The sequence below is a fragment of the Rhopalosiphum padi genome, chromosome 2 (genome assembly GCF_020882245.1).
Source record: "Rhopalosiphum padi isolate XX-2018 chromosome 2, ASM2088224v1, whole genome shotgun sequence".
Classification (NCBI taxonomy): domain Eukaryota; kingdom Metazoa; phylum Arthropoda; class Insecta; order Hemiptera; family Aphididae; genus Rhopalosiphum; species Rhopalosiphum padi.
Window position 1 is genome coordinate 69,542,303 of NC_083598.1, and position 12,726 is coordinate 69,555,028.

The 12,726-nt window shown below is 30.2% G+C and overlaps 1 protein-coding gene across 5 annotated transcripts in view; it reads right to left on the reverse strand.

Annotated features, from left to right (window-relative positions):
* Positions 1–2,350, reverse strand: part of LOC132919332 (uncharacterized) — a 234,315-nt gene extending 231,965 nt beyond the window's left edge. For all 5 annotated transcript variants that reach the window (XM_060980864.1, XM_060980863.1, XM_060980862.1 and 2 more), the window contains exon 1: positions 1,455–2,350. The gene's annotated coding sequence lies outside the window, so the exon portion shown is untranslated. The remainder of the gene's footprint in view (positions 1–1,454) is intronic.
* Positions 2,351–12,726: the final 10,376 nt, after the last annotated feature.

A 12,726-nucleotide genomic window follows, 5' to 3' on the forward strand; every position in this document is an offset into this window, starting at 1 on the left:
TATATTACGTAATAAAATTATAGGTGAAATTTAATGAATTGAGTAGATTTAATTTTTTTATCTTTATATGTAATACGAGTATTATATATAAAATGTATTTACTGTTCAGTGGCCATATAAGTAGTATGTAAAGAAGTTAGGAGTTCTTAACAAAATATATCTTACTAAACTATAAATAATTTCTATAATTTTTACATTATTAATGTATTTTTCAGCTCAATATGTAAATTCGTGGTATATTAAGAAAAATGTAAATATTTATAGTTTACAATAATAAACTAATATTTAAGAAACAAAAAGTAAGAATTATAAGTTTTTAAATAGTTAAGTCAAATAAGTTTTGAATCATTTTAAATATGTTTGTAAATTTTGATTTTCACATCAAATAAATTAGAAAAAAAAATAGATAAATGATTATCATGTACTATTTTATTAGAAAACGCAAAAATTAATAGTTATCTAATGTATTTTACTCTTTTTAGCTCTCTAAATATTTGAATGCATAATTATATTGTAATATTATGAAGACGTTTATTAAATATATACTCGAATTCCTTGTACATATATTCTTCCTGTCGTTTATGACAAGCTCCAAATATATTTAATATTTTTAATAATTTTTAAAAATCTACACAGTTAAATAAACTATTGGAAATATTTATTAAGGTTTTTTAATTATATTTTTAATTTAATATAGTACTTTATATATACGACATGCATTATTTTATGTATATATTGAAGAGCATTTTGATACCTTAGTAATAATGTTATTTTTTATGAATGGCGTTATTTAGATTACATGTATAATTATTAATTTGTTGTATATGTATTATTACAATTAATAGGTATTAATTAGGTATTATTATTATAAACAATAATCTTATACTTTTATACTTCATATTTTCATAATAATTATGTCTTGACCCTAGTCAAGGCATTTGTTACTTTGTTAGTACCCAAGGTAAGCAATATACTATACTACGAAGAATAAAAATGTGAAAATGTTTTTTTCTCAAGATTCTCGTAATTTTAAAAATTAATGAACTAACAAATTAAGTGTAAAATAACACAAGTAATTTAATTAATAATAGTTTTTCGAGTAAAAAAAAACTTAATGTATGCCGTATACACTTGTACAAAAGTCGAGTTCCTGCGAAGAAAAAGGTATCTAAAGATCAGATTTTTAAGGAAACGATTAGATATTTAAGTGGCCGTTAAAAGTTTTGTATACAGAAGCATTTGCTCGCCTTTAAACTATACATGGAAATCCGTCTTTCAATACGCTGAAATCAAACAAAAATCGAAAATATCTGATCGGCGTGATCGTATAATGCGTATTATACTCAATAATAATAATAATAATAATAAATAATAACGAATAAGTAGCCGTGATGACGGGAGCCACCTGCAAAAGAGTTAACCACGCACGTCACGAGTAAAGGTCAACTACTCACCTCGATCACGATCATTTTGTCGTTAACAAATAGGAAAATGCGTAGGGGCGCGTGGTCGTGGCCGTTAATCGTGTCCGACGGCCGCGTCGGCAGTGGCGAGAGCGCCGGCAGTGGTGGCAGCTGTGGCTCACACCGGTCAGCGGTCTAGTCGGCGGTGGCGATAACGCGCGCGCCAAGAACCTGACCCGGGCGGGATGGTATTGGCGCGTGCGGGTACGGCGGCGGACGGAGGAGTCGAGAAAAGAGTTCGCGGAAAAACACTCGTTGCCGTTATCGTCGTCGTAGTCGTCGTCGTCGTCGTAGTCGTCGTCAGCGACAACGTTGTCGTCGGCGGCGGTGGCGGGAAGCGCGCGCGCCACGGACGGCGAGCGAGGCGAAAACAAAAACTCCGCTCGTGCCCAATCAATAACTCGTGTTTTTCCGCGGACGTTTAGCGCTTATTGAAAGATTAAAATAACCGAACGAAGACCAAAAACCGACGTACACGACGAGACGGAGTGATGGGCGATAGCGATAAGTGTACGACCGTTAAAAATAAAAAAAAATAAAAAAATAATAATAATATTAGTAGGTAACTAATGACAAATAAATTGCACTACTCCGCACAGTTGAAATGAGATAACATTAAAAAAAAAAAAATTTATGATACAATTAATTTTTGGCTGACGGCGTGACCACTGGTTCTCCGACAACGGATGTCAGAAAAACGGCCGAAAACGATACGAATATAGTGTAGTAATAATAATAATAATAATAATAATGTACGGTGTCGTGTCCACGTGCGTGTAAGTACGGTGGCGGGCGCGAGCGCACGCGCGCGCGTGTGAGTGCGCTGAGCGGCGCACGGGTAAAAGGCGGCCGCCGCCGTTCAACACGAAACGGTATAATCACACCGACTGCGAAACTTCGACTGGAAAAACTTTTACACGCGCTATCTCTGTCGCACGCCGCCGGCACCCTTTCCGCGCGCGCGGCCCACCGACGATCCCTTGCATTGGTCCCGCGCGCCGCCGCCGACTACCCCTCACCCGTTTCCCGCCGACGCGTCGACGACGACGACGACGGCGACGAGCGGCGCTGCACTTTATCCAATCTTTTCCATTTCCCGTTTTTGTGTCCAGACCGAACGTTGCCCTCCTCCCCTCTTCCGACCACCATCCGCTCGTCACCCGCAGCCGCCGCCGATTGTCCCGCGTGCGCCGAAAGAAATTACTTTAAACAGCAACAAGCCCCCCTCCGCGCCCAACGCAAACGTGCCGTCCCCCGCCAGCCACCGATGATGCCGCCACCACTGCGTTTGGCTCGTTCGCGGACTTCGACTTTTTTCTCGTTTTCTTTCCTATTCGTTTTTTTTTTCCTTTTTCTTTTTCTGCGTTCCACTTTTTTCTCCGTTCCTCGCGCTCCGCAGTCTGCAGAGCCCGTCGAACTTTTTATCCGCCGCCACCCTCTCGGCCCGAGACACTTAAACATCGCGATCTTTTGCAACAGTATATATACACACTCGTATTACGCCATTCGAGAGCACGCGCTTGTGTTTGTGTGTGTTATTCACGATTTCGATCATTTGATTCGTATTTATATAGGCAGGAGAGACGCGACCCACGCTAATTGCGCGCGTCTTCTCGGCACAGCTCAGCAGATGGTCTAACGCGCGAGAGCAAAAGACTGCGGCTTCGGTATACCAGCTAATTGTAATTAATATTATAATGCGCAGTGTAAATAGGAAGAGAGAGTGTGTGAGAGAGAGAGAGAGAGAGAGAGAGCGCGCGCGATTTACTATTATTATTATTATTTTTTAAATAACAAAATATAGACTACATAATATTATAATAGGTACCTATAAACGACTTTGTTAGATACGAAAACACGGTGTTACATAAGTGCTGCGCAGAAATCCGTGATTGTCGCTCTTCGAAAACAGTGCGTGACTTTTAGTGGCCGCGGAAAAGTTGCCGAGCGAGTAATGATATCCGAGCGAGCCGTGAAGTATATATATATATATATATATATATAATGTAGCACACCACTACTGTTGCCTGTTTCTGTACGCGAAGCTCAATGACGGCGAAGTTTTGATTGCTTTCACCCCGACACCTCGCCATCCCGTCCAGCCGCCCTCCCCCCCCCGACACCCTGCAGAGTATAAATACGTATATATTTTTCTTTCTACTTTACTTTAGGGTTTTTTTTCTCTTTCTTTTATTTATTTTTACACGAAAAAATATGAAAAAAGTTGCCGAGTTAAACTTTATAAATAATTTGATGGCCCGTCGTCGTTTTCCGCCCACTTCTTTTTACTCTTTTTTATGCGGACCAAAGTTTTCGCTGAATGGATTTCTTGTAAACTTGAAAAACTACGGACTCGATTAGACGCGGAAAAGTCGTTTACAAAACATATTTGTTCATCAAAGTTTGTCGTAACGTTGGCGTAAACGTTTTATACGCACGCTGCCGAGTATGCGCGTGCAATGATCGATTTCCGTCTAATGTCTGGACGGCTCGTGTACGATCTTAAAACCGTCGTATGAAACAATAAGTGCACCTAATTTGTTTGCGAAAAGTTTATTTAAAACTTTTAACAACCACCTAAACGGTAGTTGCTTGGTGTATATAATATTATTATATCGACTGAACTCTGTGCAGCAAATACTAAGTAGGTAAGTACCTATCTACCATAATGATAAAACGTGTAAAGACAAGGGATTTGTTTCAATTATTCCGAAATAATTATCGTCTGATGTTATTTTTAAGCATTATCGACATCAACTTTTGTTAAAAAAAAATGTTTTCAAGTTTCTGAGTATTTAAATACTAACCACAGTTATTACATTAGGTTTAATATTTATTATTATATTAACTAGTTTTTTAACTAGGCATCTTTTTCTCGTGAAATTCTTATATTATTTTTTAAAAGCTTATTAATCAATAATATTATAATACTGATTAGTTACAGCTTTATGTACGTACTGTGTATAGTTTAAATAATTTTGCTATGAATATTTCCCGATTATAATCATAATCTATTAATTAAAATAATATTATATAATTTTTTTTTTTAATCCCTACAACATAATCATATGAATTACTTACTAGATCAACTGTGAAATGTCTTAATCTATATTCTATAGGTAATATAAAAGCTTATATAAAATACTATAATACACATATACGAAGTAATATTTTAGTAATATTTTGTAAAATAATTTTAAGATATTCTAATGTTACAAAAATAAATTATTATTATTATTATTATTAATATTAGTTGCAAATAATACGTACCTATAATCTATAGGTATCATTAGTCATTACATGAAATTTGGAATTGCAAAAATTCGGCGAACATGGAAAAATACTTAAGTAGAGTTAAGTAACTGTATAAGTAACTAATAATTAGGTAATGTACTCTATTATTTATTAAATTATACGCTTGTATAAACAATTTAGTTTAACTTATTACATTGTATATCTAAATTACCTATATAAATATCTATACCAATTAGCCAAATAGAATACGTTGTAAACGTTATTTTTATAACAGTGTAATATTATATCATTTGTTTTTTTTTCCCAATAATAAAAATATTCTAACGCCATTTAGTTTGTATACATCGGAAATATGACTCATTCAACCTTTGCACACCAATACACTCAAAGTGATATGCACCCAAACTGAAGTCTTTGCCAGAGCTTGGGGATTTTGACACCGGCTTTCCCTTCAAGCCTTTTCAGTTTGAACGATATACCACTAGACACCTGTTACACATTATAACGACTGTACACCCAACCGCCATGACCTAGCCATGTCACTTAAGCATTAAAAAAAAATACTGTTCATCCGAACCGAAGTACACTAAAACGCAAAACAGGTGCAATCGAGCAAGTATAAAGTATAGAATAGGTTTTATTTGTAAGTACGTTTCACACGATTATTATAATATTATTGGTCCATGTATTATATGCAATGGATTTACCCGTTTCCAATTATCGTATTCATCTAAATGGTGATACTTTCATCAGATTAATTATAGTACACACTACACAATTTTAAAAGTAATTCAAAGGAGTTTAATGGATTCATGTTTTGTTATAAAGAAAATATGATATTCAATGTATTATAAGAATTTATATTTTGAGACTAATGTATAGAAATTATTACTCAGTTACATTAAAATAAATATTCATGAACAATTTGTTAAAAGTTATAATATATGTGTAATCGAGATATACCCCAATAATTTAATTATAATTTTATGACAGATTTAAAAAATTCTGACACATCATTATGGTAGTAAGTAATACATTTTATGCTACAAAAATTATCACAATAAGTAGTTATTTTTTAACATTAAACAAAACAATAAGAAAACTTCATTAATCATTCTCAAATAAAATATACAACACGTTTCCATATGAAGTAGAAATAATATTTTTTAACTTATCATCTTAATTTTTTTGTCGTAATGAAGTATTTTCTGTATAGTCTGTTGTTAGTTGTAATGGGTTCACCCAAGATACTTATTTAAATGCACTTAGTTTTGAAAGTTTTCGCAATAAAGACACACGCACACATTATACACATGTTTGCATAAATTTAAAGTTCTACACGTATTTACGTATTTCTGAACTCTTCCATCTCTCGTTTAGACCAGAACCATAAAATAAGTTTGAAACTTGTTGAAACTAATCTCATGAAATTTTTTTTAGACGCAGACAGTTAAATACTTAGTTTTATTTTATGAAACCTTTACTTTATGTAAACTTTTAAGCATACGAAACATTTCTAAAGAGTTATTCTTATTAAAAAAATATATATATCGAAATGTATACAACTATACAAGTTGTATGCGAGAAAACTTTTTCAACTACTTTGGTTACTTTAAGTTTTATTATACCTACATACCTACTTATATTAATTTGTATATACTGTGTATATACATTATATCCACCCATAACGCTACACAATATACACTTTTACATCACAAATATGTTGTATTGTTGTTCGGAAATAGCTATAAATGTGAATTAATCAATAATAAAACCAAGTACCATAATTACAATCCTTATAAATTTAACACAAAATCAGTGAAAGAATCAGTAAAATGCTCAATGTTAAATGTTTTCAAACCAATAATAATTGTAGTCCTCATATTTTTCAAAACCGAAAAGCCAACTAATCATTTTTAGGTGATCTACTAATAGTACTAGAAATTAAAGAATACAAATAATTTAACTGTTTGTATTTTTTATTCGTGTTGTTCAATCTAAAAAGGTACTTTAATGATACAATTTAAACGGACTACTGTATTATTTAATAACTATTTTTAATAGCCCATTAATACGGAAATCTTATATTGTGACAACCAATGTTAAAAATATGATCTCAAACTTAAATTTAATTTAAAAAAGTGGGCAAGTGGGTATCGCTCTGCTGTATAGTAGTGATGGAGAATAGGTCACTATAATGGATGTGTTTTGTAATAAATTAAAAATAAATACAATGTTCGTGATTTTAATGAATTATGTTATGAGTACGTACTAATAACATACAGTAACCTACAGTATTATTTTGTATCAATTATTTTAAGCAATATTGTGATATTATAAACATCATAAGTTATTATATTCTATATACTAAGTTAATTTATTCCCCGATTTATAAAATACAATATAAATAGGTTTACATTTTTAAAGAACATGTACCTAATATTCCATTACCCCTATACAACCCGTTCTTACTATATGGGGAACATGGTGAACGGCAGTCTTTTATTATTGTGAACATTTTGGTAAAATAAAAAATAAAATCAAGAAACTGGACAAAAATGATTCAACTTCTATTGAAAAAATAATTGATTTGATCGCCATTCCGGATTTAGAATTAAATTTAGTTTATATCAAATCAAACTTTCGAACAAATACTATAGGTCATAATGTATCAGAGAGTATGTTATTAATGAATGTCGAGAAAGATATTCACAACAAAATGGATTCTGAAAACATAATTAATAAATTAGGAGCTAATATCCTCGTATTTGGTAGAATGTTATTATTTTAAAATTAAAAAATACATAAATGATTTTAAAAATCTGTTTTGTTATACATCATAATACATTGTTGTTTTTTAAATATGGTGCCTTATATAATTTATCTAATAGTTTACTTACGAGCGAAGCTAACGACTTTTTTTCATGTAGAGGCCCCTTTTTAAAATGTCCAGGTAGGCCAAAAATGGCCTATCCGCTCATATAGGTACCCTAACCTACATAATATAACAGTAAAATACTAAGTAACAAACTAATAATTTTATTAATTTTAAAACTATGTTTTGTATAGAAAAACAAAATTAATAATTTTAATATAGGTAAGTATTAACTATTAATAATTGTCTATATTTGGTAAGGGTAATAACTTTATTAATAATATTACTGATATTATAGAATGACATTTGTTTTAAATAGTATCTAATATCTAGGTATTAAATTAAATATAATTTTTTCATTTGATTTTGTATAATATCTATAATATAATAAGTTGTATAGAATAATGTTAAAACAAAAATCAAAATAGCATATTATGGTTTATAATTATTTATTACAATAAATCTAATTTAATCTATATGGTTATATGAAGTAGATACAGAATAATGTTTCTATTAAACCACAGTTTGAAATTATTATATAGAAAAAATATTACTTTAGTATGTTAAACACACATGCTATAAAAATTTGAAGTCATTGTTCAATAACGTGTACTGGTGTACTAGTTTGTAATTTGTCATTATAATTACTCAAGAAAAAACATTTTAAAAATAATAGGCAATAGCTATTAGCTAGACAATACAGTCCGGTTTTTTTTCTCCGTCTTTGCTTTACATTTATTTATATTAAACGATCGATATTAAACGTAAGAATTGCGTAGGTAAGTACATAAATAAGTAAGACAAAGACATTAAAGAAAATTTCAATAGAATAAATACAAAATAACAATTTTAGTTTTAAATAAATTAATTGTGTTTAAAATATGTAGGTATCTACCTATACATAAAATATGCATACATTTTTTTTAATTAACAGTTTAATAATTTAAATAATTTAGACCAGATCAAATAAATTGAGTTCAACAATTATTATAACATAAAAATTAAAAATTAAATGTCATGACAAACTACCTTCATACACAGTGCCGGATCTAAGGGCGGGGAGGTATCCTCGCGCTGTTGGTATATAAAAGCGTTCTTAAGATTATGAAAATTAAAAATAAAATCATGAACATAAAATATATTATAATAAATAATGTATAAATTATAATACATTTCCAAATTTCCATCAAGAAAATATATTACATATAAGTTATTTAAAAATATATAATGTTTATCTTTAGACTATTTTTGTTCGATGTTGACGGAGAAAATCCAATCCAATGAACGACGATAATTGTATTTTATTTTAATGTTAAATTGAAGTAGGATGTACCAATATACGATAATTAATACAGTTTATATCGTTCATTTGTTCTTATTGAGTAGTCAATTTTATTTAAACATTACGATATTTTTTATATAACATTTAATTTAAAAACAAAAAAAAATAATGAATTCAATTTAAAAACTTAGTAGGACCTAAAATAGAAAAAGAAAACTAGAAATTGAAAATTAAGAGTTTAAGCACGATTAATTTAATTGAATTAACTTGTAAGATTTATCCCATGCTCAGCTCTCTTCTTAAATATAATTGCAGGTGTCACTGTGTTACTAAATCGACATAAAGATATTTTGAATTTATGCTTATGTTTTTTATTAACGACGATTAAGCATAATATTGACATGGTCTATATACTATATTACTATATATATTTATATGAAGACAATAATGGTTTAAATAAAAATAACTGTCATATAAAAATATATTTTTTAATTTATATTTAAACATTTTGTTTTATGTTATTGATACCCAGACCCGAGACCCATCTATGTATATAGGCGCTGCATTTTTATTAGCCCCGGACGTCAAATGTCCTAGATTCGGCACTGTTACTACACTAAGGTAAGTAAAGCGAGACGAGTATATAATTAATATAATATATTGAACAAGAATATGTACCGTAATACATATAATTTGTCTTTTTTTAACAAATATTTTAAATAATTATTTTTTTCAATATAAATTATAATAATATCAATATTTTTTCTTAAATAGAGAAAACCTTATAATAAAGCGATAGAGCATATGAAAACAGGCATGTAATTATAATAGAAGCGATCATAAGATCCTGTAAGCTGCATAAAGAGCCATCGATATTATCTTTTTAACATGTTTCAAATATAATACAGTATTGTCGATACCTATTTTTTTCCGTATACATTAAATAGAATTTTGTTGTCAAACAACGTTATCATATATTCATATCTATATGGCATCAATCAAATATTATTTTTCTGTTTAGGATACTTACAATATATTATACTACGGATTAAACTATTAACTTATTGTATTAATCTTATGCTAGAATTTTGTTTTATTTTTAATATTTTTTATTGACCATAATTGTTTTCGATCTAAAATGAAGCAAATTTAACTATGTAATTTGGCTCAACTACATATTTATCGTAAAATAGATGTTACAATTGATGATATAGTTAAACGCAAATTTTTGTATTTTTACAATACCTGTGGATGAAGTATAAAACAGGTAAATTACTTAATTAATTATCAATGTTACTAGAGTATGATTTCTAAACTTTAAACTTATATCATTAATATAGCCCCCCTTAAGAGTGTATGACGTATGTTATTTTATAAAATATAAAATAGTAGTGGTGGTATCTAATGTCATTGTCATCATATTATAAAATGTAATGCGGTGCTTTGGGTTTGCAATATTGATGCTTGTGTACGTTTATTAAAAAGATACCAATACGGCAATACACTATATAATATTATTACAACTCTACTTAAATAGTTATCACAGATAGCTTCGAAGGAAAGAGTATTAACTATTAAGTGCCGAAAAAAACGATCGTGTTGAGTATTTATAATTTACTAGTTCAATGCCATAAACAATTGTAGGGGCTCATTCATAAAGTAAAAAATATAAAGTTTATTATAAACTGTTCAAGACGATAACTAAAAGTGAATATATATATTTTTAGTATCCCTATATACAGTGTACACTTTGTTGCCCATTAAAATGACGCCTCTTATGTGATACAAGCTTTGTTTAATTTGTTATTTTTTAATATTTATCGTTCGCAGACAACATAGCGTTCTTTTCATGCGTATTAATTAGCCGATTATTTAAAAAATTAATAACTCAATTGTTAATTAACTTATAGAATCAGAGATAATCTTAAAATAATTTTTTTTATTAATTTTTTAATAATTATTTTAAAATGAACTAAACAAATTTAAGTTAATATATATTGACAATTTTTCTAGCTGTATAAGCATATAAGCTTGGTTTCGCTAGGAAAAAAGTTTTAGTATTTTTTATATTAAATTTTAATTTTATTTTCCAAAAATATATCGCTAATGACAAATCCCTATTGTATCACTCAATATTCCGTGAACAGAAGTTGAGTCCGTAGAATTATTGAATTATTATGCTATTAATGTGATCTTTCATTTTAAAGAAGCAATAATATGATGATCGGATGAGGCTTTCCCGAGATGATCATAGCATCAATGATTTTCACATACTTAAATTATTTAATTATTTAATGGCGTACGCAGGGGTAGGTTCTAGGGTTTTAACCTTCCCCGAAATTTCTTTCTCCTACCAAAACTTTTTTTATGTGTTAAATAATATGTCTATATAATTTTTATTAGTACGCCGTTATTAAATAATTCCACATATTTTCAGTACCTATATTGGATTTCCTGTATTTATGTCTATAGACCAAAATGTACAACTTACCTTTTTCGAGTTTACATGTCTTTTTAATTTTCAAATCCATCCAATTACTTATAGGTAGAAGTTCACTATATGTATAATACACTTTAGTACTTTACACTATTTTCGTCATATCGATGGTTGCACGACAAAAGGGGACGAGCGACATAATCAAGGTTTTCAGGAGAGCAAAAAAACGATTTTTATTTATTTTATGATATTGGCGTTTGGACCCGTATTTTAGAGTTCACATGTTATAAAGGTCGTTTGTATCCTAAATTTAAAAATTCAATAACTTGATATAAAATGATCACACTGATGCACCAGTGATACATTATGATACATCTAAATCTTAAACAACCGATAATAACAAAAATGTCGTTTAGATCCTAATGTCGCTTATCCCCTTTTGTCATGCAACTATCGATATTATGTTCACTGTATACGATATGAATTGCAAATGAAGTATAAACACCAAAATCTAACGCCGATATCGCTAAAATTAAAAATATATTATTTTTGCTAGGAAGGTACTAAAATTTATTGCCGTATACACCAAGACGACGATCAGATAAAATTATAAAATTAATCAAAATATTTAAATATTATTGTAATAATTGTAATAATTATTGTAATAATTCCATAGAAGTTTAAATATAATAAATTAGTAACAGTCGATTTGCCGTGCGCGGATAACGGTTAAGGGGATTTGAAGTGGTTTTCTGTCTTTGTCTAACATAACACAACATAGGAATATAGGATTATAGACGTGTACTATTTTCAACGTATCGATTAATAGAATGGAGCGATAAGAATTCTAAAAACAGATTTGTATTTGGCGTCAAGTCTTCCTGAGATCGATTTTTCCACATTTTTTCGATTTCAAGTTTTCCAAAAATTGAAATATGTTAATTTTTTAGGAACGATTTTCTAACGTTTTTAGGATTTTTGGGGGGGATAAAATCAAAATTGTGGGAAAGTCGATCAAGTAGACTTGACGACAAATTCAAATCTGTGTCCAGAATTCTTATTGCTTCATTCGTAGATATAGATAATACAATTTATTATCTATATCTGTGGCTTTATTGTGTCAATCGGTACGTTTGAAATAAAACACGCGTATAATCCTATGTTGCGTGTGTGTTTGACAAAAACAAAAAATCACCGCTTCCAATCCCCTTAATTTCAATAAACATCTTTAATCAGAAACGAAAAAGATGATTTATATTATACGAGGTCATACAGAAACTCCATACGTGTCTGTAACAATAGAACGAGTCCTGTCGACAGAGACAAGGGGTCGCCCAATGAGTCTCTGCAACCAAGGATTAACCTAGATCCTTGGAAACGCGGAGGCCTTTGATGGGGCCGCCTACGACTCTGG